A 4,892-nucleotide genomic window follows, 5' to 3' on the forward strand; every position below is an offset into this window, starting at 1 on the left:
TCTGGGGAGAGTCAGGGCAGCCCATGGCCGGCTATAAAAAGGACACTCGGGCAGGTGGGAGCCAGGCACAGGCAGTCAGCTGAAAGGAAGCAGAGCCCTCCAGCGCCCCGGTCTGGGCTGCTCCTCTCCCAGAGCCTACGGGGCTCATTTCCCTAAGATTTGCCTGGCAGTTGTCTGGGGGCCTTAGTCAAAGTGCATGCAAATTCAAGCTCTGTGCCCCAAGGTTAACCCTTGATAAGTACTGTCCCTGAGAGCCCTTAACACACGCCCTGGGGAGTGGGGAGCTGGTGTTCTTTCATCCCCTAGACACACATTAAGCGCCTACTGTGTGCAAGCAGTGTGTGAGGGGCTTGGTTAGCAGGGTGACCCAGACAGCCTGGGTCCGATGGGGCTTAGGCCGAATGGGGAAGATGGCAATACAGAACAATTCAATGTCTGCTGTAACTGGTGATTCTAAGTGCTAGGATGAAATTTAAATCAGGATCATGCAAGAATGTTCTTAGCTGTTTATTTATAGTAGCTCAAACTAGAAACAATCCAAATGCTCATCAACAGAGTTTGGAGAAACAAAAGGTGACGCAACAGACCATGGAATATTCTAGATGGATGAGAACACATGAGGCACCCAGCCACAGGGATGCATCCCCACACACAGTGTGAGCAAAAGAAGCCAGACCAGGAGAACATACTGCACCTCCACACCCGGACCACCCCAGAGCAGGAGAAGTCACCATGTGGAGTTCAGAAAGGGACCGTGGTTGCCCTCAGGAGGGGAGTGGCGACCTGTGGGCACGATGGGGCTCCTGGGATCATGTTCTAGTTCTTGATCTGGGTGCTGTTTACCCAGACGTGTTCACTTTGTGAAAATTCACTCATCTGGTTTCTTAAATGTTGTACACTTTTCTGTATGTATATTTCACAATAAAAAGTGTTTATAAAATACTGAAGCAGGGAAAGGGAGATGGAGAAGGGTGGTACAGGAATTAGGACTAAGATAAAATACACAATGCCCAGTTCAATTTGCATTTTAGATGAGCAGTGAATAATTTTTTAGTATAAGTATGTCGGAATATTGCTGGGCTGCCGGTGTTTCTAGGAGCCGCTGCCCCGAGAATGTGGGCCCTATCCCAGGAATCAGGCTTCCTGAGGTTTACAAACAGCACCGTGGATACCCTGCGGAGATGCACATCCCTGGTGGCACAGCAGATGGGCTAGGCTGGGATGTAGCCCGGGCTGTGAATCCAAGGGTTCCAGAAGCACGCTGGGCAGCCTGGCTCTGCACAGAGAGCTGTAACTTGGTGCCAAAGAGCAGGGAAGCACCAGCAAGCTGCCCACAAGGACATCCTGTGTTTGCTGGCAGCCAAATGGGAACACCACACAACAGAACTGGAACAGTGTCACTGGAGCCTCACGGACAATCCCACGATGTCCTTCCTGAGTGCTCAATGAATGGTGTGCAGCTCTGTTATGATGAGCAGCAGCATTTATTGAATGCCTACTGTGTGCCAGCCCTGAACTACACGATCCTAGGACTTAACACAGAGTAGCTGCTTCATAAAAAATTGATCGAAGGACCCATTTGATTCTTACAGCAACCCTCTGAGGGGTCTGTCACAGCCCCTCCACCTACCGTTTGGGTGGTGGTTCTGGAACCCTCCCCTCTTTAAGCCTCCATTTCCATATCTGCAAAGCAGAGGTCATAACAGCGACCAGCTCACTAGGCAGCTGCACAGTGCTCCAGCCTCGGCCCTACTCACATTTGTGCTGGATCATTCTCCGCTATGGGGTGGAGCTGTCCCATGCCCTGTGGGGGATTTGGCCGCATTCCTGGCCTCTACCCACCAGATGCCAACAACATCCCCTCCCTGGGTTCGTTCCCTTTTCTTCACACAGGGTCTCTCTCTGTCGCTCAAGCTGCAGTGCAGTGACAATCACAGCTCACTGCAGCCTCAATCTCCTGCGCTCAAGGGATCCTCCCGCCTTAGCCTCCTGAGTAGCTGGGACTACAGAGGCACACCACCACACCCGGCTAATTTTTATTTTACTTTTCTGTAGTGACAGGTTCGCATTATATTGCCCAGGCTGGTCTCAAACTCCCGGGCTCAACTCATCCCCCCACCTTGGCCTCCCAAAATGTTGTGATCACAGGCGTCAGCCACTGCACCCAGCCCCACCCCCAGACTGACAACCAAAAATGTCTCCAGACATTGCCAAGTGTCCCCTGGAGAGCAGAATCACAGGTTGAGAGCCACTGAGTTGTTATTTAGGATTAAATGAGTTTTGTATGGGAAGCACTTAGAAGACGGTCCAGCACCTAACAATCACTGCCAAACTGAACACTCAAAACGTGCTGGGACTAGGATGTGGACACAGGTCCCGTCTCCTGGCAAAGCCTGTGCCATGCCAACGCTTCTCAAATCTGGCTGTGCCGGAGAATGCCAGGGAATCTTAGAAGTGCGGATTCTGACCCGGAGGGTCAGGGTGGACCAGAAATACCACCTCGGTACAAAGTATTCATACCGCTTCCCTCCAAGGCCCCTGCTTGGAGCGGTTTGAGTCGAAGGCACTATGTCGTGCCCTGAGGTGCTTAGGATCCAGGGTGGGGGATAAAAAGGACAGACAGACAGGTGTTTATCTAACTCTTTTCTTTTTGTGCGTGCTTGGAAGTTTTCATAATAAAAATGTGGGATGCGGTGGCAGGGAAGGAGAACACACCTCAAACCTTCTACATGAAAATTCAAATCGTTCAACGACGCCCTGCAGGCTGGTCATCTGTGTTTGTAAATAATGTTTTATTGGAGCCAGGGCTGGATGTAGGGAGGGCAAGCGAGGCAGCGGGGGGCAACGGCAGTGTTGTATCCTGACTTTTGATATTTTGTACATCATGGATTTTTTGCGTTCATTTGGCATGAAAATGGTATTTATGTTGATGATTCAACTTTCTGTGCCTGAGGGAAGGTCCTCACCCACCTTAAATAGCCCCTGCCCTGCTCAAAGCGCTCTAGAAAGGCTCCAGAAAGAAACCCAGGCCCTGAATAGCCACTGCTCTGGGTCAAAACCCCACTTCTGCCCCCTACTGGCTGCATGGCTTTGGGCGGCAGCCTAAGTTCTGGGGACCTCAGTTTCCCCGTGTGAAATGGGGCCAGTAACACTCAAGCCACCACCTGGCAGGGATATTGTGAGGATTAAATAATATACACAGAAGCTTCTTGCGGGTCTTAAAAATACTCGTTATGTCACCTGGGAAGCAAAGGCAAGTTCAAATCAATGCCATGAAAGTCACAAAGATGCAGGGAAAACCTGCCAGGTGCTGGGCTGGGTCATTGAAGGTGAATCCTGAAATGGGTTTGAGGAATGAGAGGATCAGGATGGACTGGGAAATCCAGGAAGATGTTCAGGCAAAGTGTTTCAGAGCGAAAGGCTTAAGGGAAGGGATTTCTGAGGCAGGCGGGACCCAGGCGATGGTGTTCAGCGAGGCAGCTGGAGAGTTCCCCAGCCCTGGCCAGTACGGAGATCCCACGTGTTTGCCAAGGAGCAGCTGACGCCCATTCTCACTGTGACCTGGTGGGTCACGAAAGTCCTTGCCTGGCCTGGGTAGCAGGAGGGGACCAGTCACTCATGCCAGCAGGACCCTTCCTGCATCCACACCCCAAGCAAGCAAAGAAGGACTTCTGGAACACAATCCTCACGGCAACCCTGCACCATTTTGCAGATGGGAAGGTGAGCTTTGGAGAGTCTGGGCCAGGAGGGAAGGAGATCCGGACCAGGAGGCCTGGGCACAAGAAACCAAGTGAAAATATAGAGCAGAGGATTTGGCCATGGGCGGTGGAGAGATAAGGAGCCAGGGGTGGTCAGCCCGGGAAACTTCAGCCTCTGATGCCTAGTATTTACAACCCAAAGGACCTGCGCAGGGTCTGGAGGGCAGCAGGAAGGAGTCGGGCTATGCCAAGTCGCTCTCTGGATTGGAAAGCGGCGGATTCCTTGGTCTGGGTGATTTCACCCTAAACTACCCGAGTGGCAGTCCCAGGAGGTGTCCTTTGTAGTACAGCAAGTCAGCCAGAGCTGGTGCACGCCAGGCTGCCTTCCCTTCATGTCCAGAGTGATGAATTGCACAATTCCAGTGGGCGCTGGGTCAGCACCAACACACAGGGCTCCATAGTACGTCAGCATCATCTCTCTCGCATTTCCCAACAACCCTGTGCTATCAATACCATTATTATCCCCTTCTGCAGACCAACACAGGGAGGCTTGGAGAGGCGGGTGGCTTGCCCGCTCAGTGGCTCACTCAAGGTCAGTGACTTGCTCAAGGTCAGTGGCTAGTACTCAGTGGAGCGAGCTTTGTGGCAGCTCTGTCGCCCTCAGAATAAGTTCTTAACCCTGGTCTCTTCCCCACTAGCATCTCCCCTGAGGACTCACTTTTAGCCAAATTTCCCCCAAAAGACACGAAACATTCTTTTGTACCCTCTGGTTTCTCCTGCCTGTGTGAACTGGAGGCTGTGCCTAGGAAGTCCCTGGGATTTAGTTCCCAGGACACACACCAGAGCGTTCCACCAGCTTCCCCCGTTTCAGCCTGACAGCTTTCTTTTTTTTTGGGGGGGGGGGACGGAGTCTTACTCTGTCGCCCAGGCTGCAGTACATGGCGCGACCTCCACTCACTGCAACCTCTGCCTCCTGGATTCCAGCGATTCTCCTGCCGCAGCCTCCCGAGTAGCTGGGATTACAGGCACCTGTCACCACGCCCAGCTAATCTTTTGTATTTTTAGTAGAGATGGGGTTTCACTATGTTGGCCAGGCTGGTGTTGAATTCCTGACCTCATAATCCACCCGCCTCAGCCTCCCAAACTGCTGGGATTATAAATGTGAGCCACCACGCCTGGCTGAGCCTGACGGTT

The 4,892-nt window shown here is 52.3% G+C and overlaps 1 long non-coding RNA gene across 1 annotated transcript in view; it reads right to left on the minus strand.

Moving 5' to 3' along the window:
* Positions 1-508: 508 nt before the first annotated feature.
* The window catches only part of LOC126964156 (uncharacterized), a 17,944-nt gene continuing 13,560 nt past the window's right edge, over positions 509-4,892 (minus strand). Inside the window, exon 3 of the long non-coding RNA XR_007729319.1 lies at positions 509-4,892. This exon is cut by the window's right edge and continues 1,201 nt beyond it. This is a non-coding gene — a long non-coding RNA (uncharacterized LOC126964156).

The sequence above is a fragment of the Macaca thibetana genome, chromosome 10, assembly GCF_024542745.1.
Source record: "Macaca thibetana thibetana isolate TM-01 chromosome 10, ASM2454274v1, whole genome shotgun sequence".
NCBI lineage: Eukaryota > Metazoa > Chordata > Mammalia > Primates > Cercopithecidae > Macaca > Macaca thibetana.